Source organism: Rissa tridactyla, chromosome 5 (assembly GCF_028500815.1).
Source record: "Rissa tridactyla isolate bRisTri1 chromosome 5, bRisTri1.patW.cur.20221130, whole genome shotgun sequence".
NCBI classification, from domain to species: domain Eukaryota; kingdom Metazoa; phylum Chordata; class Aves; order Charadriiformes; family Laridae; genus Rissa; species Rissa tridactyla.
In genome coordinates this window covers 77,106-102,150 of record NC_071470.1, presented here as the reverse complement: position 1 = coordinate 102,150, position 25,045 = coordinate 77,106, and the positions used below count along the sequence as shown (strand labels likewise).

General features: G+C 48.1%; 2 long non-coding RNA genes across 2 annotated transcripts; both read left to right on the top strand.

Annotated features, from left to right (window-relative positions):
- Nucleotides 1-15,468: 15,468 nt before the first annotated feature.
- On the top strand, nucleotides 15,469-16,841 carry LOC128910625 (uncharacterized). The gene is made up of 3 exons (XR_008466796.1): nucleotides 15,469-15,538; nucleotides 16,040-16,119; nucleotides 16,784-16,841. It is a non-coding gene; the product is annotated as an uncharacterized LOC128910625 (long non-coding RNA).
- Nucleotides 16,842-18,210: 1,369 nt separating this feature from the next.
- LOC128910626 (uncharacterized) lies at nucleotides 18,211-18,887 on the top strand. The gene is made up of 3 exons (XR_008466797.1): nucleotides 18,211-18,265; nucleotides 18,667-18,722; nucleotides 18,809-18,887. It is a non-coding gene; the product is annotated as an uncharacterized LOC128910626 (long non-coding RNA).
- The last annotated feature ends 6,158 nt before the right edge of the window (nucleotides 18,888-25,045 follow it).

Sequence of the window (25,045 nt, the reverse complement as noted above, 5' to 3'; positions counted from 1 at the left end):
CAAGTCTGAAACCATTCGGTTCTGCAAAAACACTTTCAATAATGAGTTTACTTCTATTTGTAGTCCTTGAATTGCATCTGCAGTAGAGCTGATGATTCTATCAATAGTTGCTGATATGTTGACTATTGCCTTTTCTGAGACCCCAAGCGAAGGTATGAACCACCATATAAAACTATGATAACGAGTATTGAGGATAACAAGGGGATTTTATTCGCTTTTGGTTTTTATTTTTCTTAGCAGTGATCTCAGTATTCCTTGGGGAATTTGTGACTGATTATGCAATTTATTTTGTGAAGTTAAGTACCCTATGGTGCACATTCCCTTCCATCCTGCAGGAAGCTGCTTTCTACTAATACCATCTCCACACAGCCACCAATATCCATGAGGTAATTTACAGGGCCTGTATGTCGCTGTCATGTTGGCTCCATAGAAACTTCCTACACTGTGCCACCCATGAGGGGAGTTGTTTCTAGCTGGATCTAAACCTTCGGGTTTGTAGGTCCGAAGTTGGGTGCTGTTGCAAAAGTCAATGTATGTTATATTTAAACCCATAAGGTTCCATTCACCTACATTTATGGTAGTCTTATTTATCCAAAAATTGTTCTATCCATCATTACAAGTACAGCTGTATATGTTAAAAGGAGGGGGTGGGCATAAGCAGTTCTGGGATCTTTTCCAACTGCAATTATTGTTGCTCACTAGAAACTGAATATTTTCATCTTTTAGCAATTGCAAATCAAATTTCGGACCTTCTTCCCTGCTCGTATCATCATATTGGCAGTAACCACCATCTGACCGTTTCCAGAATTCAGGCCAATCATTGTTATCATAATTCCAATGAGTTGAGACCACCCCAAAAAAGGGTAGTCTCATGTTTCCTTTTGGTAATGCTGTGCATACCCAACAGTCTTTTGCTTGGGTTGCGTTGCATAATGTACATTTTCATCCCAAGCTACAACAATATTTACAATGCTGACACTTAAAGCTAAGCCCTTTAAAGACTTCATTCTAACTTCTCTGTAACCTCACCTTCAAGGGTCCAGCCAGTTCAGAAGTCCATTGCTTATTTGGAGCCTTCTTCACACGGGAGTAGTGGATCCACGCTGGTTGTTCTCTGATTTTGATTGTGGTGAAGGTGGTCAGTAAGACTTGGAATGGTCCATTCCACTTCTCTAGTGGATCACCTGAAAAATTCTTAATATAAACCCAATCCCCAGGGCTAAATGGGTGGATCGGATGGTCCAACTCCTTAGCCCTAGCTCCCAGAACATTCTTATTAATCCTTTCCAATTGTTTTCCTAAGGATATAACATAATTTTGTAAAGACTGGTTCCCTATTTGATTCAAGTCTTCCCCTTGATATTTAGGCCGTATAATATTACAAAGGGGCTCAGGTTTTCCTTAGTTCTGGGTTTTACACATATCCTGAGTAGTGCAATAGGTAGTGCCTGATACCAATATAGGTTTGCTTCTTGACATATTTTGGCTGTCTGTTGTTTTATCATGTGATTCATTTTTTCCACCTGTCCGCTGGCTTGCGGTCTATAAGGTGTATGTAATTGCCACTCAGTGCCCAATAGTTTGCTTACCTGTTGCACTACTTGTGCACAGAAATGAGCACCTCTGTCTGATGAAATGATCACGGGTACCCCAAATCGAGGTATTATTTCATTTAATAGTACCTTAGTCACTTCTCTTGCTTTATTTGATCTACATGGAAATGCCTCTGGCCATCCGGAAAAGGTATCTGTAACTACCAATAGGTATCTGTACCCTCCTCTTCTCGAAAATTCAGAAAAATTGATTTGCCGGTGATCTCCTGGTGTATTTCCCTTTCCAATGCTTCCCAATTGTACTTGATTTCTAGTATTAGGATTGTTTTTCAAACATACTTCACATTGCTGAGTCATCTGTCGGATTGTAATGTATAAATTTTTCCCTACTAATTTCTGATTTAGAAATTTATACAGGGAATCTGCTCCCCAGTGTGTTTTATTATGTTCTTCTTTGACAATTCCCCATATGTGTTTGGCAGGAACTATAATTCTGCCATCATTCAAGTAGGCCCACCCTTTTGAAGGAATCTGCCTTCCTAACTTTTCTATTAGTTCTTTATCAGCCCTAGAGTATTCGATATTTTCCTGCTCATCCACAGTCTTACCTCTATTATCTGGAATTAGTGTTAAGATCTTTTGCGGTCTTTCTGCTGCCTGTTTAGCCTCATAACCGGACAATCAGTCACCTTTCTCCTGGTCAGCGTTACCCTCCAGATGGCCTCGACAGTGCATGACAGCGACTTTGGTTGGCAGCTGAATTGCTTCTAATAGGCGAAGTATTTCTTCAGCATGTTTAATCTGCTTCCCTCATGTGGTCAGCAATCCTCGTTCCTTCCAAATGGCTCCATGAGCGTGGACAACCCCAAAGGCATATTTGGAATCTGTCCATATGTTTATCTTCTTCCCTTTCGCCAATTCTAGGACCCCAGTCAGGGCAATAATTTCATCCTTTTGAGCTGATGTTCCAGCAGGTAAGGGCTGTGATTCAATTACCTTATTTGCTGTTGTCACCACATACCCAGCCTTTCGGATACCTCGTCGGACAAAGCTGCTTCCATCCGTGAACCAGGAGTCCTATGCATCTTCCAGGGGGTCTTCTTTCAGATCTGGTCTGCTGGAGTACAGTCTCTATGGTTTCTTGGCAATCATGTGTCAGCAGTTCAGATGTCACCCCACTGAGGAAAGAAGCTGGATTTGTAACATTAGTCACCTCAATATTCATAGAATCATAGAATCATTTAGGTTGGAAAAGACCCCTGGGATCATCGAGTCCAACCATCAACTCCACTCTACAAGGTTCTCCCTTACACCATATCCCTTAACACCACATCTAAACGAGTCTTAAACACATTCAGGGATGGTGACTCCGCCACCTCCCTGGGCAGCCTATTCCAGTGTCCGACCACTCTTTCTGGGATGAATTTTTTCCTAATGTCCAGTCTAAACCTACCCTGTTGCAGCTTGAACCCATTCCCTCTTGTTCTATCACTAATTACCTGTGAGAAGAGACCAGCACCAACATCTCTCCAATGTCCTTTCAAGTAGTTGTAGTATTCACATCATCAGGTTCAATCAGAACGTCTTGGTATTGCAAAAACCCACACGGGGAAAGCCAGTGGTTTCCTTTCTGTTCAAGTACCGCTGATACCGTATGTGAGACTAGCACTGTGATCTTTTGGCCTAAGGTAAATTTCCAGGCTTCGTGAATGTTCAAGACCACAGCTGCTACAGCTCGTAAGCATCCTGGCCATCCTTTGCTCACTTTGTCAAGCTGCTTAGAGAAATATGCTACTGCTCTTTTGTAGGGTCCTAGCGGCTGAGCTAGAACTCATAGAGCTATGCCTTGTCTTTCATGGGAAAACAACCAGAAGGGTTTAGTGACATCAGGTAGGCCCGAGGCTGGGGCTTTCATTAGTTCCTTTTTGAGTGTTTCAAATGCCTTTTGAGCTTCCTTGGACCAGGTCAACTGAGTGGGATTATTCTTCAGGAGCTCATATAATGGTTTTACTATGACTCTATAATTGTAAATCCATAATCGACACCAACCTGTCATTCCTAAAAAGGTCCTGAGTTCTTTTACCATCTGAGGGAGGGCAGTTCTGCAGATGGCTTCCTTCCGTTCGGTTCCCAACTCTCATTGTCCTCCAGGCAGCTCGTATCCCAGGTAGGTCACTTGCTGTTGTACCATCTGAGCTTTCTGTTGAGACTTGATATCCACTTAGTCCAAGAAAATTTAACAAACTCACAGTCCATTGGATACATTCAGGTTTTGTCTCAGTTGCTATTAATAAGTCATCCACATATTGTAAAAGGGTTCCATTTTTGGAGGGAGGCTTCCAGACCTCAAGTTCTCCTGCTAATTGATTTCCAAAAATTGATGGACTGTTCTTGAAACCTTGGGGTAACACTGTCCAGGTAAGCTGGGTTTTTCTGCCAGTGGTGGGGCTTTCCCACTCAAATACAAATAACCTTTGACTTTCTTTGGCTAAAGGCAGACAAAAGAACGCGTCCTTCAGGTCTAGTACAGTAAACCATACCTGACTGTTTTTCAACTTGGTAAGTAAGGTGTAGGGATTGGCGACTACAGGGTGCAAATATTTATTTTATTTACTGCCCACAGATCTTGCACTACTCGATAAGTCCTATCCAGTTTCTTTACTGGTAGAATGGAGTGTTATATTCTGATTCACATTCCACCAGTAGCCCATGTTTATCTCCCTTTCTATCTCTTTTGTTCTATCAGAGCCTCCCATCTTCCTTTGCTAAGTGGCACCCCTTCATCTTTCTCTCTGCTATCGAGGGTGGCTCCGTTTGGTTCCTCTCTCACTCATTCATCTGTAGCTTGCCCAGACCCCCTCCCAAGACTCCTAAGCCCTCGCTGCATCTCCAAGCCTTCTTTTCCTACCCTGCCCCCTCATAATGCCTCTGGTCTCTAAAGCCGTGTGCTCCAAGTCCCTTCTCATACTCCACAGCACCCTCATAGCACTTCAGCTCCCTTTTGATTCTGTTTCTTTTGTGCTCTTCAGAGTGCCCTTAACTTCCTCTTTGCTGTTTAGGATGCCTTCATTCTGTCCCCGGTCCCCTGACATCATCTGTACTTTGTCAAAATACCCTTCAGAGTTCTGCCTTGTTATCTCTGAGGCTTATTTGGTCTCTCAGGTGATGACTCCCCTGCTCCCGTCGCCAAGCTCTCGTAAGACATCCCCTATGCCCTAGAGCCCTGTTTTAGCTCCAAAAGGCACTTTGAACACCTCTTTTCCCCTCAGAACCTTTCCAGAGTCCGCAACCATTAACCCAATCAGTCTTTTGGTCCTCTCATCCTTTTGGTGCACCTGCAGTCTGTCCCCTGAGGACAACCGTACTTTTCTCAATTTCCTTTTGAGCTCATCGCATCCAAGACATCTTTGATTTCTCTGGCCCCTTGAGGACCTTTCTAATGTCTCTGACAAGGCCTCTCATTCTGCCAGAACCTTTTCCAAAGTCATCTGTGTGCTCTAGAGCAGTCCGTTTGGTTCCTGTGTTATAGTATGTTTCTATTTTGTATCTGGTACCCGAAAGATGTCTATCATAGGCTGAGATCGTCTCTTAGCCTTCATCTACTTTTATCAATATATCTGCCATGATGATTTTTGTTGCATTTCACAATTTATTTTTGTTCTAGCTACTTTGATGTTAATTATTGTGCTTTATACAGTTTCTGGTACATTACTTCTATTTCAATGCTTTTTTGTTGCTTTCTGTCTTTTGGGACTCAAGTAGCACTGCTGAGTAAATAAGTCAAAAAGAGATCATCAATATGACTCTAAATTGCCAGTAATTTACAGTAAATAACTTATTTCACAGAGGAAGATATTTTTGAGAATGTTTTCTCATGGAATCTGATGCTGTTTTGTCAGGCACTCCCATCTAGAATGTAGTTCTAGCAGCAGTTCAGTAGTACACGTGGTCTTACCAGAAACAAGGAATGAGCACATAGTAGTATGCTGTGATTTGTTGCTTTCTTTTTTTAAAGGATATTTGAGTACATAAATTTTGATAATAACATTGCTGTTACATTTAATAAGCTACTTTCCTATAGAGATTAGCCTACTGTCTATTTTTTCCTGCCAATGCTCCGCAAAAGAATAATTTAATTGCCTACCTAGTCATGCTGTTGATGCCATAGATATAGCTGTAGTAAAAGAACAGGTATTGCTTTTTCTAGCAAGGGTTGGTCTCCCTCCCCACTACTTTGCAGACAGTAAATTTAAGGCAAATAAAACCTACTGCTCCTCCAGCTGCTTTTATGCTTCTGGGTGTTGGCCCCGCCCCTTTCCCGGGGGATTGTGGGAAGGGCAGTGGGCGGGGCCTGAGGGCAGTGGGCGGGGCCCGGGGTGTATGAGCCCCAGCCTCCCCTAAGGAGCTTATTCTGCTGCTGGGCTTCTGCAGGGGGAGAGCTTTGTGGCCTCTCAAGTAAAGTGCAGCTTTGGCACTCATTCAGGTGTTTGGGCAGGTTTGTTTTAATATTTAGACTGGTAGAGGTAAGACTTTTTAGACAATGTAAGGCTTGATGCCATATATAATAGAAAGTCAACTTCTATGTTATTTCTCTTGGGGTTTTTTTGATTTTTTTTTTTTGCTTTTTCTCAGACCAGTAGTTTTGCAAAGAGCCTTCAGGGTACCTAAATGGTTTAATAGCCTGTCTCTTTTTTTTTTCCAGGTGCTGTGTGTTTTACTGTAATTACTGGCTTTATTGAAGATAGAATTCTGTGTTTTTCTCCAGTTTTGCTCCCCACTGTGTAAGTTCCCATTTTTATTACTCCTAATGGGGCCAGTTATGAGATTATTGAGTGGGAGTTAGGGTGAATGTCTTGTGTGTGTTTACATATAGTGTTTTAGCACTCCGAGGGAGCAGCAGGGATGTAAGGCGTACTGTCTTTCAGGCTGTGGGATGGCTTCTTGTTTTCCCCCCATCAGTGCCCAGAGTATCACGGTGTCCCTAGAGCCTTTGCAGCTTGCAGCAGGGCCCTGGTAGGTTAGGTCAGGGCTTTGACTTTCTGGGTCTGCAGCAGAGCCTGGAGTGTGTGGGAAGACACAAGACAGGAGGTGTCTGCCAAAGGCAAGGCAGGGCTTGGAGGAGCAGCCAACACAGGGAGTTCAGGCCAGCAAATGGAGGGTAGGAGCTGTGGGGAAGAAGTGGGGCTCCACTGCTTCAGGAGAAGAGAGGGGGTATCTAAAGCTTTCGCACTGGGGGATGGCTAGGAAAGGGATGTGTGTTCATGATTATCTTGGACAGGTTTTGCAGTTGGGTTTGGGTGTTGATGGGGTCTAGTCTGTTCTGCTCTAGCTTTTCACACTTGAGACAAGCTGGGTAGTACTGAGGAGGAGCACAGGACCAGTGATTTTACAGAAGTGCAATGGTAATGTTGTGTTTCTTGGTATCTTAAGTGCCATAAATACTGACCAGGGATGTAGCATCAGGGGTAGCTGGAGTAGTGGTGAGAATCTACTGTTAATATGTGCATCTGCCTAGACTATTGAAGCAAAGGTGGTTTGGTCATTCCAGATGGAGTAGCCATCAGCAGGTTGTGTGGACAGTTGTTTCATTAGTGGCTTTTGGGAAAAGCGGAGCTACATGGGAGGGGCTGTTCAGCAGTAGTGGAGGAGTAGGCATCTCAACGTTATTAAGGCTGCTTTGCGTGGGTCTTAATGCTTGTGTTTGGTTTTTTTATGGCATGCTGTCTTTGCACCCTAGATAGTATTCTTAAGTAGAAACAAGACCTTTGGAACTGTTAAGCTATTGATGTGTGTCTGGGTAATGTGTTTCTTATTGTTGTTTTTCAGATGCAGAGGGACAAGCTGTGTAGGAGGAGAGCGGAGTACCAAAAGAAGGTGGGTTGGTGTGTGGTATTAGAGAGAAGATGCAACCGGTGTTTAAATGACATTAAGTTTTTTAAATTTGAGTTTGCGAAGCTATGTGCAAATGTCCTGGTCTGAGGTTAAACAGAATTAAAATTTGCTAGTTATACTTGATAGCTCAGCTTCTAATTGCATTCCTTGAAATTCACAGCTTATTTTTGAGATGGTATCTGCTTCTAGCAGATCAGGTCAGACACTTGTAGTGAATACCAAGGAACGGTTTGCAGAGAGGCTCACTGCTCCTCTGGCAGACTTTATGCCTTCTGGTGGTCGGCCTGGCCCCTTTCCCCGGTGATTGTGGGAAGGGCAGTGGGTGGTGCCTGGGGTACATGAACCACGGCTTCTGCTGGGGCAGCTCATTCTGCCGCTGGGCTTCTCCCGGGTCAGAGCTCTGCCGGTCCTTCCATCAATTGCAGCTTTGGAGCCAGCTCAGCTCCTTGGGTGGACATGTTATCACATTTAGGGAATTGGAGGTAAGACGTTGGAGGTGGTAAGACCTTGAGGACGAGGTGAGGTTTGGCAGCATGTATAGTGGAGAGCAGCCTCATATGCTGCTTCTCTTCCTTTTGGTTTTTCAGGTCAGTAATGTTGTAATGAGCGTTCAGAGGTGGCGACATGGTTTAATGGTATGCTTTTCTTTATTCCAGGTGTGGTGTGTTTTCCTGGAATCCCTGACTGTATTGAAGATGGAACTTCGGGTTTTTTTGTCTTCCACTGGTTTTGCTGTATCCCTGGTAAGATGATGATAGCATTTGTCTTAATCAGGCAGATGATGAGATCACTTCACAGGGCTTGGCTGAGCATCTTGTCTGCAGCCGTAGGTGGAGTTTTCACATCTCTCCAGAAAGCAGCAGGGACACAAGGTATAATGTCTTTCAGGGTATGGGACAGCTGGTCGCCTTTCCCCACAGTGTGCAGGGTACCGCTGTGTCCCTGGAGCCTTTGCAGCTTGTGGCAGGCTGCTGCTAGGTCGGGTCAGGGCTTCAGTGACTTTCTGGGTCTGTAGCAAGGCCTGGAGTCCATGGGAAGATGGGAGATAGGAGGTGACTGCTGAAGGGGTTGGAAGGGCAGCTCCTGAGGAGCGGCTGACGCAAGGGGTTCAGGCCAGTAAATGGAGGGCAGGAACTGTGGGGAAGAAGTGGGGCTCCTTCCCTGACGGCTCAGGGAGAAGAGAAGAGGTTTCTAAAGTTTTGGCACCAGGGCATGGCTAGGAAAGGGAGGCGGGTTCATGAGTCTTTCTTGGATGGGTTTTGCAGTTGGGTTTGGGTGTCGATGGAGCCTGGTGTGCTCTAGGCTCTAACATTTGAGGGGAGCCGGATAGTATCGAGGAGGAGCACGGGACTGGTGGTTTGGCAGAAGCGCAGTGGTAATGTTGTGTTTCTTGGTATCTTAGGTGCTATGAATAACTATCACCGCGATATAATTATGATATAACTACATCAGCCTCAGATTCCAGAATCGGCAGGGAGAGGGGTGAGCAGAAAGCCATGGCATTCGGGAGGCTGAGGGTGTTGTGGAAGAGGTTGGCATCTCCTCTCAGGGTGCTTTTTGCTGGTGCTGTGGCTGCTTTTGGGATTATTTTTTCTCTTTTCCTTTTGCAGAGGGAGAGGAGGAAGCTGGTGACTGCAGGAATGCATTGGATGGCTGTTTTTTGTGGGCTGCCTCAAGGATGGATTTGGATGCCGCCTGGCCCTCCAAAAGCTAAGCTGAGAAAACTAAGTATTTCAGACAAAATCTCCAAAATTAAGCACTTTGATCCACCTACAGAATGCGTGAATAGAGAGGTAACTGATTAAGATTGGGATCAAAAATAGTCTTCATAAGGTGGAAGAACAAAGTAGGTTGTCTAGTGGTGGCTGATAGAAAGAAACTGAGAATACAGCTGGGTCTGTCTTCTCTAAAGTTCAGACATTTTCTAGAGTCAGGATTGACTCCATCACCTTTTCTCACCAAGCAAACAAAATTGCAAAACCCAGGCAGGAAATGATTATTTTGAGTTCATTGCTGATGCTTGGGTAACTTATCTGGCAGGAAACAGGACTGGGGTTCTAGAACCTTTGTGCATTTCAAAAGAAGTCCTTTGTAGTTTGGAAGACAGCAATGAACTGTCTTCCTTATTTTGGGGACTTGCTGGGGGCCACTGTTACCGTAAGCTGGCAATTAAGGACTCTCTAAGACTCAATTTTCGAGTGTTGGAAAGCAGGCATTCTTTATTGCAGTGCTGGGTGTGCAGGGGATCACTCTGCCTAGCGTGCGCACTGAGTTGCTCAACTACAAAGGTTATAAGGAATCAGAATATACATATTCATTACATTTCCCAGAAATGATTAACATATTAATATTATCACCTAGAATTCATTAATATATGTAAATTTCCTTCATGCATGTGCATCTGTGTCCATTGGTGGTCTTCCAGGGTCCTCTGGTGACTGTCGATAGTCCTCCTCACCGTGTCCACTGATTGAACTCAGTCTTCACACACACTCAACAGAGCTTTTGGAATCCAACCCAGCCACTCTAAGTCTTTCCTAGCCTGATGAGCCTGGATGCCCTTGAGTTCTAGGGAAGAGCCAGATGCCTAAACCAGCAGGCTTCTGTCTACCGGACCCTGGTACACTCTTGGTGTGCACCGATGAGCTTGCAGCTCAACAGGAATTGCCGCTGCATCCAGCTCCGGTCCAGTATTCCCCATTCTACCTGCATGAATTCCCCCCAGCAGCACAAGCCACAGCTGCCTGTGTTAAACCAAGCTCCAAAAGGCAGCAGGACATCAAACACAACCCTGTCTGTCAGCTCGATGGATGAGACACCGCTGCCTTAAGCACCTCGCTCCCAGGGCCGGGAAATGCAGCACTGCTTTAATCCACTTCCAAAACCCCCTCTGCTCTCAGCGCCACTGTACAGTTACACCCAGGAGCTGCCTCCACAGCCCCCATCCGTGGGAGCGGGACCCAACACCTTCTCACCCCCACCCCGGAGCACCGAAACCCGCTGGGGCACACGTGGGCATCTGCGGGAGCAACACTACCTCGGGGAATGAGAAGAGATCTGTACCCCTTTCTAGGCCAAAACTAAAGCTGGGAGGAACAAAAGCACTAAACCGAAGCTCCTACCCAGGCCCAGACCACAACAAGCAGGGAGAGCGGCTTTCTCTGAAGGGCTCCGAGTTGCTTTCCAGGTTTTCATGGCATTGGGCTGACCCTTCCCTCTCCGAACATCATGTAGGAGCACATATAAACACACAGCCATCTGCTCAGAGAAAAGGCATGACGCTGGTGCCCACAACCACCTCCCTGGGGTGACCCCAGCTCTGATCTCCTCCACTGCTGGCACGCTCCCTGCACCGGACTGTGCTTCCAAGCAAGGATTTGCCACTAGAAACCACAGTGGCTCTGGCCACAAGAAGTTCCCCCCTGCAGCTCTGGCCATTAAGAGATGCTGCAAACACTGGCAGTGTCAGAAAACTAATGGAAACCAGCTGACAACAGTGTCTGAGCTGATTCACCTGCTCATTTTACCCAGGAAAGCATGTCATGGCAGTAGGAGATACTTACTAACACCTGCCCACTCATAACAGCACTGGCCCTACCAAAAGCCAACTTTTTTAAGCTTGCTGTGCCAAAAATCCACCAAGGAGGCACTCTGTGAGGACACTGGCATTGTCCTTCTCTAACAACGACCACATCTACGGCCAACCAGAGCCACGCCGACACCCCGAGCCATGCCAGACACACAGCTACCAGTAACACCAAGCTGCCTGAGCCCAATTTTCACCTCCTAGAGCCAGCGATGGATGGCGAGAGCTTGGCTGTCCCCTCCGCAGGGGTCACGGCAGCACAAACTGAGGGGCTGTGAGCATCCACCTGGTCCCCGAGCGCCCTGAGATGCGTGGCCGAGGCTTACCTTGTCTCTTCAGCGAGGAGGCGACGGCCGGCTTCTTCAGGCTGCTTCTCCTGGCATTGCCGTGAGCCGGGTCTTGCACCAGGAGGGGGCTGGCCACCTGTGCCCCTGAGAAATTGGTTCAAAGAGTGTCAGTGCACAAGTCCTGGGATTCCCGGGACACCCCATGCGGGTTGGGATGGAGAAATCCCCTCTCTCCTCAGAGTGGGCTGTCACCATGGCTCTTAACATCACTAACAATTGTTAAAAGACCCACCGGACTCAGGGCAGGAGTGTGCCCAACAGCCAGAGCCCCTCCGAAAGCTCCCACCGGCACTGGACGCGAGTCCAGCAGGTCATGGCGGGGCTGCCCCTCCTGCTGGACAAAGGCTTTTGGCTTTGACCCGTCTTTGCCCCCCACACTTCTGTGGGACCGCCCACCCACCCCCTGAGAGCCCTCCAGGATCTTCTGGGACCCCTCATGTTCCCCCCAGGGCTCCCTGGAGACTTCTGGGACCCCTCTAGGACCCCCTGGAGCCCTCTGGGTCGCTCTGACACCTGCTGTAGGATCCCCTAGAGCCCCCCAGAGCCCTCTGGGACCCACTGGAGCCCACCGGAGCCCACCCTGGTATCCCCTGCATCCCCCTGGGGCCCTTCTGTGACCTCCCCCCAACCCCATGAGAGCCCCTCAGAGTCCTCCAGGACCCCCTGGGACCCTTTGTCTTCCCCTAGGACTCTCTGGGACCCTCATGGGACCCCCCTGCATTCCTCCAGGACTCCCTCCAGCACCCCACAGATCGCCCCCAGGACGCCCCAGAGACCTCTGTGACCACCTGGAGTGCCTCCTGTTACCCCCCACGTCCCATTGGGACACCCCACACCTCCTGAGAGCGCCCCCAGTGCCTTCCAGGATCTCCTGGAGCCCCCTGGGATCCTCGTACACAACCCCTCTGGAGCCCTCCAGGACCCCATGAACTTCTCATATTCCCCCAGGACTCTCTGGAGCCTTCTGGGACCCTCCACGGCCCCCCTCGGACCCTCCCACACACCCCCCAGAACACCCCAGAGTCCCCTGGGTCACCACAGGACACTCCAGAACCCTCTGGGGCCCCCTGGAGTCCCCCTGGTCCCCCCCACATCCCACTGCAACCCCCATTACACCTGTTTCCCCCTCCCAGGGGACACCAGCCCCTGCCAAATGCTCTGGGAGTGCTGGAGCCTGACAGAGCATCTCTGCAAAGGAGAGATGAGTGAGTGAGAGAGGAACCGAGTGGGGACCCCCTGGATGTGGAGAGGAGGATAAAAGAGCTGCGGAGCAGAGAACGATGGGAGCTCTGATGGGATGAGAGAGGGGAAGGGAGATGAAGTGCCACAAGGTGCCTCAGAGATGGAGGAAGGTATTGTCTCTAAAGCGTTAAAAAGAGGCAACTGAATGTAACAAGCTTTTTTCTTTCCTCCCTGATATTTAGATGGCGTGCTCTGAAGTACTTTATTTCTGTTTGGCTTTCAGCGGCGCATTTCCCCGGCAGCCCAGTAGCATCTCTCTCGGGCAGTGCCACTGGCCAGATGTCCCTCCTCCTTGCGTAGCACACAAAAAAACCTTGTAGACCAATTATAACTATGTATTTTGGAGAGAGAGTGTGTCATGGTATCAATTCGCAGCTGTGCAAGTGAAATTAGTGCCAGAGGAAAGTCAAATACTTCTGTAGTGTAAGTATTTTTATTTGGTGTACATAAACCTAACACTCACCTTTTCACCGAAAGGGAAGGGACGAAGCATTTCCCAACACCAGTGAGGAGGTTTACTGTTACGCTAAGAACGTGTTCAAAATGGCATCGGTTAGCTTTAATCCTGACTTCAAGAGTTGAACTGGCGCTGGCTTTTGCAGGCTGTGCTGTGTTTGGAGCTGAGCTGTTTCCCCAGAATCCTCCTGTAGCTCAGCTCCTGTCCTGTCCCTCTGATGGAATTCCTCTACTCTCTTCCAGGCTATTTTTTAAGATAACTGAGCTATAACTGGGGATTTTTGTTTTCCAGGTGCCTCGTTGTAGGTGTCTCGTGCTGCTTGAGAGATGCCCCAGGCCAGGTTTGCAGCTGGTGGCGGAGGCCCCCTGAGGGGAAGGGGCCAGCCCTGGGTCTGGGTGTTTTGGGCCTTTTTTGGGGGGGAATAGAAGGGTGTCTGTGTGTGTGTGTGTCTTGGGGGGTGATGGTGTCATTTGGGACACTGCGACGTCACCGGGGCAGCGATGATGCAGCGGAGGAGCAGGTGAATGGGGGATGGGGGGGGTTACGTGAGCATCTCCCAAAAGAGGTGGTTCACAGCCCCAAAACATCTGAAAATTCTTGGGATGCATTAAAAAATGTGAGAACCTGTAACTATGGGCGTGAGGCACTGAAATAGAGAACAATCTCTCATTTATATATGATAAATATATATATTGAGAAATAATATTATGTATGTAAAATAAGTTCAAAATAAAAACCTCTGTCTAAGGATTCTATGATTCTGTGCTTCTGTGTTATACAAAAGATCCTAGAATATAAAAATATTTAAAAAATGTATTTATAAAAAGATATTAATGTCAAAATAGGTGTGTAAGCAGACAGTCTAAATAGATATTCTGTATCATAAATGTTAATGTATAAGTGTAAGCATATTTTCTATATAAATGCAAACAGGTAATATAAATTCCCTAAATAGATAATGTGTAAATAACTAAGGGGGTGCTGCCGCCCGGCGGCTGAAGGCTGGTCCTGCAGGTGTGCGCTCCTCCGTGCGCTGTGGCCCCGCCCCCGGTCCGCCTTGGCCCCGCCCCCGGCGGCGCTGTGCGTTCTTCCGCAGCTCGTGCGCGGCTTCGCGGAGGCCGGTCTCGAGAGCGCGGCGGCCGGAGGGCGAACCAGGACCGCCGGGACTCCGTCGAGCTCCCCGCCGCCTCGAGCGTGATCGGTGCAGCCCGCCCGGCCTCGAGAGCGGCCGTCGGCGCTCCAGTGTCGGCTCTTACGCGTTACCGCGCCCCCGGCAGTGCCCGGCAGTTTTCCTGTTGTCCATTTCCATAGCCCCTCAGTCCGCCGACGCGCCTCTCTATGGCACTTTAGTCCTCCAGGAGGCCGCTCAGTCAGCCGACGCGCCTCTCTATGGCACTTTAGTCCTCCGGGACGCCGCTCAGTCAGCCGACGCGCCTCTCTATGGCCCTTTAGTCCTCCGGGACGCCGCTCAGTCCGCCGACGCGTCTCTCTATGGCCCTTTAGTCCTCCGGGACGCCGCTCAGTCCGCCGACGCGCCTCTCTATGGCACTTTAGTCCTCCAGGAGGCCGCTCAGTCAGCCGACGCGCCTCTCTATGGCACTTTAGTCCTCCGGGGCGCCGCTCAGTCCGCCGACGCGCCTCTCTATGGCACTTTAGTCCTCCGGGGCGCCGCTCAGTCCGCCGACGCGCCTCTCTATGGCACTTTAGTCCTCCGGGGCGCCGCTCAGTCCGCCGACGCGCCTCTCTATGGCACTTTAGTCCTCCGGGGCGCCGCTCAGTCCGCCGACGCGCCTCTCTATGGCACTTTAGTCCTCCGGGACGCCGCTCAGTCCGCCGACGCGCCTCTCTATGGCACTTTGGTCCTCCGGGGCGCCGCTCAGTCCGCCGACGCGCCTCTCTATGGCACTTTGGTCCTCCGGGGCGCCGCTCAGTCAGCCGACGCGCCTCTCTATGGCACTTTGGTCCTCCGGGACGCCGCTCAGTCCGCCGACGCGCCTCTCTATGGCACTTTAGTCCTCCAGGAGGCCGCTCAGTCCGCCGACGCGCCTCTCTATGGCACTTTAGTCCTCCAGGACGCCCCTCAGTCGGCTCACGCTCGTCTCCACGGCACTTTAGTCCTCCAGGAGCCCGGAAGTGCCCGCCCAGTCCTCCCACGCGCGTCTCTATAGCACTTTAGTCCTCCAGGAACCCTCTCAGTCCTCCCACGCGCCTCTCTATGGCACTTTAGTCCTCCAGAACGCCCCTCAGTCCACCGACGCGCCTCTCCATGGCGATTTAGTCCTCCAGGATCCAGGCAGTGCTCATCAGTCTTCTGGAAATCACCTGCTTCCAGCACTCTTCTAAAACCATAAAACACAATTAACAATTAACCACGAAAATATCTGAAGATCGCAAAAATAAAGTGACGCCTGCAGAACTCTCTTCTCTACAGCAACAAGTAGACAGAACTCAAACAACAGCGGTAAGAGAATCACCAGAGGCAAGTGCCCAATAGAAATAAAAGTGATTGTTGCTTTGCCTGCTGGGAACTTAAGGCATAAGAAACAGAGCTGCTACTCCTGTGGCCACCTTTTTGTCTTCTGGGGCTTGTCCCCGCCCCTTTCTCCAGGGGATTGCGGGAAGGGCGGTGGGCGGCACCCAATGGCAGTGGGCGGGGCCCGGGGTATATGAGCCACAGGCTCGGCTCAGGAGCTTGTTCTGCTGCTGGGCTCCTCTGGGGTTGGTGCTCTGCTGGTCCTTCACTTGTCTGCAGCTTTGGGGCAGGCATGTTTTGGTGTTTAGGGAGGCAGAGGTAAGAAGGCTGAGCTAAGACTTTCAGGACCAGTACACATTCTGCCACCTGTATAGTAGGAAGTTGACTGGTATGCAGCTTTTTTGTTTCCTTTTTTACAGGTCATTAACTTTGTGATGAGTGTTTAGGGGATGCCCAGATGGTTTAATAGTGTGCTTTTCTTTATTCTAGGAGTGCTGCATTTTCCTAGAATTCCTGACTTTATTGAAGATGGGCCTGTGGTTTTTTCCACCGGTTTTGCAGTATGCTGTGTGAGTTGCTGATCTTGTTTCTCTTAATTGGGTTAACGATGAGATTATGTTGTAGGGGTTAGGGTGAGCATTTTGTATGCATCTGCATATTGTACTTTAGCACTTCTCAAGAAAGCAGCAGGGATGTAAGGCATAGCGTCCTTCAGGGTATGGCATGGCTCATCACCTTTCCCCATTGCCCAAAGAGTGCTGTGGTGTCCCTAGAGTTTTTGCAGCTTGCAGCAGGCCCCTCGTAGATTGTGTCAGGGCATTACTTATTTTGTGGGTCTATAGCAGAGCCCGGAGTCTGTGGGAAGACAGAAGATAGGAGGTGCCTGCTGAACACAGGGCATGGCTCAAAAGAGCAGCTCCTGAGGAGTGGCTGACACAGGGGTTTCAGGGTTGCAAATATAGAATGGGAGCTGTCAAGAAGAAGTGGGGGTCCTTCCCTGACAGTTGAGGAGAAGAGGTTTCTAAAAGTTTTGGTGCTGGGGGTTGGCTAGGAAATGGAGGCAGGTTCATCAGTCTTTGTCGTATCGGTTTTGCATTTGGATTTGGGTGTCAAGAGGGTCTGGTCTGTTCTAGTCCCTTGCATTTGAGATGAGCTGGATAGTACTGAGGAGGAGCATGGGACTGGTGATTTCACAGAAATGCAATGGTAATTTTGTGTTTGTTGGTATCTTAGGTGTCATAAATAATTGTTGCTGCAGCCTCTGACTCTGGAATCGGCGTGAAACAGGTGAGCGGATTGCCATGGCACCTCTGAGGACGAGGGTGCTGTAGAAGAGGTTGGCCTCTACTATCAGGGTGGTCACTGCTGGAGCCATGGTTTCTTTTTGTTTTACAGATGAAGAGGAACCTGGTGACTGCAGGAACACATCAGTTAGCTGTTTGTTGTGGGTTTTTTGTCAAGGATGAATTCAGACCCCTGGCTGTCTGAAAGCTAAGTAGAGGCACAGGTGCTGGAGGGGGGCCAAGGTTGACAGTTTCAGGGAGGAGTTTTCAAGTCAGGGTAGAGCAGAGGGCTATCCAGGAGGAGTCTCCTCTGAGTAGGTAAAGGGAGTGGGTTACTCTTCAGCACAAAGCTAGTGTGTGCTGGGCAGGGCAGTTCTGGCCTGTATCTGTTGTTGTGTAGTTTGTGTGCTCTGTCTTCTGTGTCTTGGACTTTCCCTAGGTTTTGATATCCTCGTTTCCCTTTGCACTCAAGGGGCACAGCATGTGCCTTGGGCAGCCCCTGTAGAGTCCCGAATGCCTGTGCTAATTGGCAGAGCGCGCAATGGGCACCTCTTGCATAACAATTTTGAAGTGCAGATCGGACTTGCCTCTTGGAAGTTTCTGGATGGTCCTCTTCTGCAGCATCATTCGTGGCTGCATGAACAGCTCTGTTCTCTGAGCTATAGCAGCTCTAGCCATCTGCTTTTATGAACTGGGATTTCTTCCCTGCATCCTTACATTCTCAGGTCTTGAAGCCAGGCTTCCTGCACATATGTCATCTCCATTTTGACAGGAACTTCTTGGAATGGGCTATTACATTTGACTCTTTTATGATTTTTATGACTTTGCCACAGAGCTTCCTCACGTCTGTGCTGTGGCCATCAGTCTTCTTGTCCAACAGCGTCTCTTGTCTGAAAGTCGTTCTTCTTGTGGAGAGTTTTCTCTCATCTTGGAGTCACATTGTTGTCTATAGTGCTGTGTGGTGTGGGGCTGCACGTGGGTGTGTTTGGCGCGGAGCTGCCCTGCCTGGGGGTGTAGAGTCGGGGTAGGTGGAACAGCAATAAGAGTCTATGGGTAATATGTTGATCTGCCAAGACTGTTTAGCCAAAGGTTGTACAGTCATCTGGGATCAAGCAGCCATTGGCAGGGACAGTCATTTCCATAGTGTTTTATGGGGATGATTGGAGCCTCCTGGGAGGGCCTGTTTGGCAGTAGTGAAGCAGATTGAAGGTGTTAAGGCTTGTATGTGTGGGGATTAACATTGGGTCCAATTTTTTTTAATGGCAGGCTGTAGTTGGAGCCTAGATGATATTCCTAAATGGAAACAAGACCCCTGGAATTGTTCAGCTACTGATCAACATCTGGGTGACTTGTTTACTAATTTTTTCAGATGCAGAGGGATAAGATGTGCACCAAAGAGTCATGGAGAAGGCAAGTGGGACCCTGTAAGAAGGTGGGTCAGTTCACGGTGCTGGAGGGAAGATGTGACTGGTGGCTATGCCATTATATTATGGCTTGGTGGTGGGGTGTGGGTTTTTTTGTTCATTTTGAAGGTATGAAGTGATGAGTAAAGCAGGATATTGGCACCGGATGTGACTCTCGGGCAAGGCGGTCAATGAATAGTGGGCTGAAGCAGCAATTCTTCTCAGATGTTATATTGTGGGTGAAGTTTTTAGTGTCCTTTGTGTCTGTTTTACAGGTAGTCTGTAAGCCTCAAAGCAGCAGCCCAAAACCATGGAGGGCAGGTGGGCGAGAGGCCAGGGTAAAGGAGTAGGAGACAGGAATGGCTGTAGGCAGGCTGAGGTGTCGGGCAGTATGTCAGCATATATCTCTTGGTTGGCTTTTTTCTTTCAGGTGCAGGATGCAGGCTCAGAGGGACTAAGCCGCATGCTGATGAGCGTGCTGAGAAGGTGAGGCGGTTGTGGGCCACATTGGTGTCTTAAAAGTGAAGTATTATATGGCAACCTGGTTAATTATTTATCTTCTGGTTTTGCAGGTGCCCTGTGAGCCATCTTTGGAAGTGGATGAGCATTAGAGGTGAGCCGAGGCAGCAGTGAGTAGGAGCTTGTGGCTGGTGATTTCTCACATGTGCAACAGTAATTTTGTTTCTTGGTATCTCAAGCAGTGATGGCCACAGCATTTGACTCTGGAAGGAGCAGGTGAGTGGAATCCCATTGTGCTTTTGAGGAAGGGGAAATTGTGGAAGAGGTTGGCGGTGGCCTCTCTGAAACTTCTTGCTGTCACTGTTTGGTTTTCTTTAATTGTAGATGATGATGATGAACCTGGTGACTACAGGAATGTCCCAGATAGTTGATGTGCTGTGGTTTTTTTTTTTTTTCTGTCAACATTGGATTTAAGACTTCCAGCCCTCTGAAAGCTAAGTTTAGTGGCCAGGGCTGGGGAGGGGCTAGAAGGGGAGAAGTTTGTGATTTGCAGGGAGGCATCTTAGAGAAGGGCAGAGGGCTGTCCTGGAGCCATCCCCTTTGGGCAGGTAAAGGGAGCGGGTTAGTCTTCAGCACAATGCTAGCATGAGCCGGGCAGGGCGGTTCCAGCCTGCATCTGTTGTGTTGTTTGTGTGGTCTGTCTTCTGTGTCCTAAACCTTCCTTGGGTCTCGATGCTCTCTTTACACTTGAGGAGCACAGCCTGTACTTCAGACACCATCCCAAGAGTCTTGAATGCCAGTACTCATTGGCACTGCCCCAGTCAGGCCCCACTTTTCTTGCATTATAAGCTTAAACAGTGGATCGGCCTTGCATCTCCGAAGTTTCTGGGTGGTCCTCAACTGCAGCCTTGTTCCTGGCTGCGTGAGCAGCTTTGTTCTCTAGCCATCCATTTTCAGTGACTGGGACTTCTTCCCTGCATCCTTAAGTTCTTAGGTCTTGAAGCCAGGCTTCCTGCACGTACATCTCAGTTTGAGTCACTTGTTGTCCTGGACCATTACATTGTACTCATTTCTTGGGGTTTCCCTAGAGCCTTCTCGTGTCACCATTGTGGTCTTGCAGGTCTTCTTGCCCGACAGTTGCTTATGTTGGTGTCATCCTTCTTGCTGAGAGTTTTCCCTCATTTGTGAGGTGCATTGTTTCTAGTGTTCTGTGTAATGTCGGTCTGTGCTTGTGTGTTTGGCTCGGAGCTGCTCTGCCCAGTCATGTAAACTCTGGGGTAGGTGGAACATCAATAAGAGTCTATGGTTAGTTTGTTGATCTACCTAGACTGTTGAGGCAAAGGTGGTACAGTCAACTCCCATGAAGTAGCCATCAGCAGGTTGTGTGGGCAGCTCTTTAATTAATGGGGTTGTTTTGGGATGAGCAGAGCTATGTGGGAGGGGCTGTTCAGCAGTAGTGAAGCAGACTGCATCTCGAAGATGTTAAGGCTGCTTTGTGTGGGGTGTAATGTTTGTAAGTTGTGTGGTTTTTTTTTTTTAATGTCATGCTGTAATTGTACTCCAGATGGTATTTCTAAGGCAAAACAAGACCTTTTTGAGAGTGTGCACGTGTCACATGGGGTTCCCCCTAAAAGAGGCAGTTCACAGCCCAAAAAATACCTGAAAATTCATGTGGGGAATGTGTGTTTAAAAAAATAATAAAACCTGTATATATGGGTATGAGGCATTGAAATAAAGAACAATTTCTCATTTTTATACATATTGAAAAATATGAGTGTACGTATATAAAAAGGAGTTCAAAATAAAAACCTGTATCTACTATATTATATAAAAGATGTTATCATATTAGAAGATCTGTCCCATAGCCATTTTTTGCCTTCATGGTTCTCTCTCTGTCTCGCTCCCTGTTGCTTCCTCCTGTCTGATCCATAGCCTGTAGCTGTTTTCTTTCCCCTATGGCTCCCTTTCCCTGTTTTTTCACACCCCCCCTTCTCTGCCCTGTAGTAGATTGCTGTTGCATTGGGTTTAAGTGACAAGGTTTTGTTGGCTGAGTTGCGGGGGGCAGGGGCTGCAGGGGTGGGTTCTGTGAGAAGACACCAGAAGCTCCCCCCATGTTGGGCACAGCCAGCTCAGAGAGGGACCTGCCGCTGGTCAAAGCTGAACCCATCAGCAACACTGGCCAGGAGTGGAGCAGAGAGTCCCTGCAACACGTGGCGGCCCTGCTGTTGGAGTGGAAAAAGAGTGTGAGGAGGAAGGAGCAGCAGAGACAATGCGAGATGAACTGACCACAATCCTGACTCCCTGACACCTCCATTGTCCGGGGGTATGATGTAGAGAAGTCGTGAGTGAAGATGATCCCAGAAAAAGAGAGGGGTGGTGGGAAGGTGTTTTTTTTTAAATTCGTTCTTATTTCTTGTTATTTGATTGACAATAAGTGAATTTCCCCAAGTTGAGTCTGTTGTTTTTGTGACTATGAGCGATCTCTTTGTCCTTGTCTCAACCTACAAGCTTTTTCATTTTAACTTCTCCCCTTGTCTTTTTGAGGAAGGGCAATGATAGAGAGGCTGGGTGGGTACCCAGGGGCCAGCCAAGGTCAATCCACCACAGATTACTTCTATTAAGCTTTGTGTCCTTGTCTTTTAATACTTGACTATGTTTCTTTTACCCAATCTCTTTTGAAACTTTATTTCTCCCTTTCCATCCCTTTCTTTTAAATTCTTGCTTAGGTTTGTTGAACCCAGTTTGTTTTTAAAATTTTCTTGCTACTTTTCCCTCTCTCTGTCTCCCCAAATTAATTTTAATTTCTTTCCCATGTTCTTGTACCCTGTCGCTTTTCATAATTCTCTTCCTCGATCTCTTTCTATGCACTTCTGCATACCTATCTTTTAAGTCTTCGGTAGGATTCTCATATCCTATGCCTTTCAAAATTTTGTGTCTATATCCCCTCCTAGCCATGTCCCTGCCTATAATTCCCAATTCTCCCCTCTATTTTCAGTACACTGTAACTTTTTTCATTTTTTTTTCCTGCATCTGCCTGTCATTTTTTTGCTTATGTTTCTTGTACCCAGTCGCTTCTCAAAATTTTCTTTCAATGTGTACTTCTGCCAGGGTCCCTGTTTATATTTTGTATTTCTTGATCATATTTCTTTTCCCCTGCTCCTGTGCGTTGTCTCTTCTTATCCTGCTGGTTACTTCCACCTCTCTCCCCTGGTCCTCATCTGTCTCATTTATTTCTCTATCTCTTGCAGTTTTTTTGCTTTTTTCTTCCCTTCTGTCCCTCTGTCCTGCTGCCTTTAGGCACTGAGCCTTGTAGCCAACTCACTGCCGGGATTTCTTGGGCACATTAAGGAATAAACACTTCCTGCCTCCTCTGCGCCCCTGGAGGCACTTGCTGCCCCCAGGGTGCAGAGCTCATTGCTGGGGACAGGCTCAGGGGAGGGGGTGATGTGCTGTGGGGCTTTGGCAATGGCCCCTCTTCCCAGTGGGCTCCAGCTGGGGCTGAGGCAGCACAGGTGAGACACATGAGGGGAGGATGGGCTGGGCTGCGCCAGGCTCAGGTTCAGCCAGTGAGGCTGAGGTCACAGCTGGCTCTGCTGTGCTGAGGGGCCTGCCTGGGCACAGCTGCCTGCTGGAGCTGGCTGAAGAGTGACACAAAGGGGGTTCCACAGGCATGTGCCTCCAGCAAGGCACAGATGGTTCCCACGGCAAGGAAGGATCCCTCCCAGCCATCCCCGACAGAGCGCACCACCAGCACAGAGCACCAGGAGCTCGCTGCCTCTGTCGTCTGCTTGTGTGAGCCACCGTGCCTCTGGGAAGCATAGTGGGGGAGGAGTTTAATGGTATTTTTTTTTTTTTTAATTCCAGGTACACTGCATTTTGAGGAATTCACAACTTTACGGAAGAGGAAGCTGGTTTTTTTCAACGGGTTTGATGTATGCTGTGTAAGTTTCTGATACCGTTTTTCTTTATACAGGTGATGGTGAGATTATTTAGCAGGGGGTAGGGTGAGCATTTCAAGTCCTTCCTTTCCCCCTTACTTTCCCACCATCCCCCACTTCCTCATTTCGAACCCCCCTGCTTGCTCTCACCTCTTTCCCCGTTTCCCCTTTTCTTCTCCCCTTTCCTCCCCCGTCCTCTGTCCGCCTTTCCACTCTTTCCCCGTTCTCCCCCTTGTTTCATGTCACCCCTTTTCCTCTCTTTGCTCCTCCACGTCCCACCTTTCCACTTCCTTTACCTTTTATTCCCCCTGTTCCAAGTCTCCCCTTTCCCCTTTTCCTCTTTCAGCCTTCTTTGTCCCCTCTCCCCCCTTTCCCTATGTTTCACTCACTGCCTCCCCCTTTCCTATTCTGTCTCCCTTTCCCTTCTTTTCCCCATTCTACCCCCAAGTGCCCTGTCAGCCCTTTCCCCTGTCTTTGTTCCTCCTTCTCTCGTGTCCCCCCCCTTTCTACTTCCTTTACCCTTTCTTTCCTCTGTTCCATGTCTCCCTTTCCCCGCCTTTTCTCTCACAGCCTCCCCTGTCCCCCATTCCCGTTTCTTTTCCCATCACCCCTATCCCCTCATTTCCCCTATCTTCCCCCCAGTTCCCCCATTCCCCATTTTCCTTTTTCCCGCCCTGTTCCCTTTCCCTTTCTCCCCCGCCCCCAACCTGGTCCCCCATTTCCCTTTTCTTTCTCCCCTGTCCCTCTTTCCACTTTCTTTCCCTTTGGCCTGTCCCCTGTCCCCCTTTTCTCCCTTGCCTTTTCTTCCCCTCCCATGTCCCCACTTTGCCCTTTGTTCCCCGCTTGTCCCACCTTTTCCCCTTTCTCCCCCAGGTCCCCATTCCATCTTTTCTGCCTCTTTCCCACCCTACATTCTCTCTTGCCCCCTCCCTTGTCCCCGCTTTCCCCGTTGTCCCCCACATCCCCTATCCATCCTGTTTCTTTCCCCACGTGTCCCATTCCCCTTTCCCCTTTTCTCCCCCCGCCATACCCCTTTCCCCCGTGCTTCCTGTCCCCAGCTTTCTGTCTTTTTTCCCTGTCCCCTTCCCCATTTCTTACCCCTGCTCCCTCTTTCTTTCTTGCCCCCCTTTCCCCGTCTTTCTCCTCTTTTGTCCCCCCTGCTTTTCCCTTCAGAATCCTCCCGTCTCTACCCTTTCCCCCGCGTTCCCCTTTCCCCCTTTTTCCACCCTGTTCCCTCTCCCACCTTTCTTCCTTTCTTTCTGTACCTCTGCCTTCCCAGCTCCCCATCTGCTATTATTTCATTCTTCCCACACTGCCTTCTTCACTATTGCTTGTGAAAATTGCATTTGTAGGTCTCCCTCTACCCAGTGACCCATCTCTATTTCCATTGACTCCCTCTGCTCCACCCTCCATCCCTCTTCCATTTTCTGTCTGTGGCTGTTGGTCCAACTCTATCTCCTGCTATTTAACTTTCTAACTACCTGTGTGGCCAGTGCCCTGTTGCTTTCCAAATTTTCTGTGTCTCCACTTACCCAGGTCCCCATCTGCGTTTTTTAATTCTTCTTGCCTGTCCTCTACTTTGTTACTTTTAAAATTTTGTTTCATTGTCTTTATTTATTCAGGTTGCTGACCCTATTTTTTTCTCCCTCTTTTCTTAATCTGTTTGGTTTTTAAATTTTCTTACTCTGTCAACTTTTATCCAGGTTGCCATCCTCACCTTTTAATTTTTCTTGTCTTTCTCTTACCACCTCACTTTAAAAATTCTCTGTCTACTTTTATGAAGCTGCCAATACCAATTTTCCTTTGTTCTGCATTGGTTTTGTACTTCGTTGCCTGTAAACATTTTTATTTAGTTTGCTGTCCCTATGTTTTTATCTTTTTTTCCTTTCTTTCCATAACCACTCTTGCTTTTAAAAGGTTCTTTCTGTCCACTTTTATCTCATTCACTGGGTATATTTTTAATTCTTTTATTTCATTAATGCAGAGCCTTTTTAGAAATTTCTTTCTACATCTCCATTACACTTTGCATTCCATATTTCCTAGTTATTTCCTTTTGTTTCCCCAATCCCCATCACTTCTTAAATTCCTTACTTTTATCCTGTTTATCTTTATTGCTTATCTTTTCTTTTAATTATTTCTTATCTTTTCTTACTGCCATCGCATTTAAAAATTTCTTTCTACATCTGTTTTTGTTCGCCATCCCTATTTTGTAATATTTCTCTTTATTTACCCTACCAGCTAGCACTTTTTAACTGTTCTTACTATGTCTACTTTTGTTCCCTTTGCTGTCAATTTTAAAATTATTTATTGTCTTTCCTTAGTGCTGTTGCTTTTTAATTTTTCCTTCTATATCTCTGATTTAGTTTGCCATTGTTATTTTGTAATTTGTTTCCTTGCTTCTTTAATCATGGA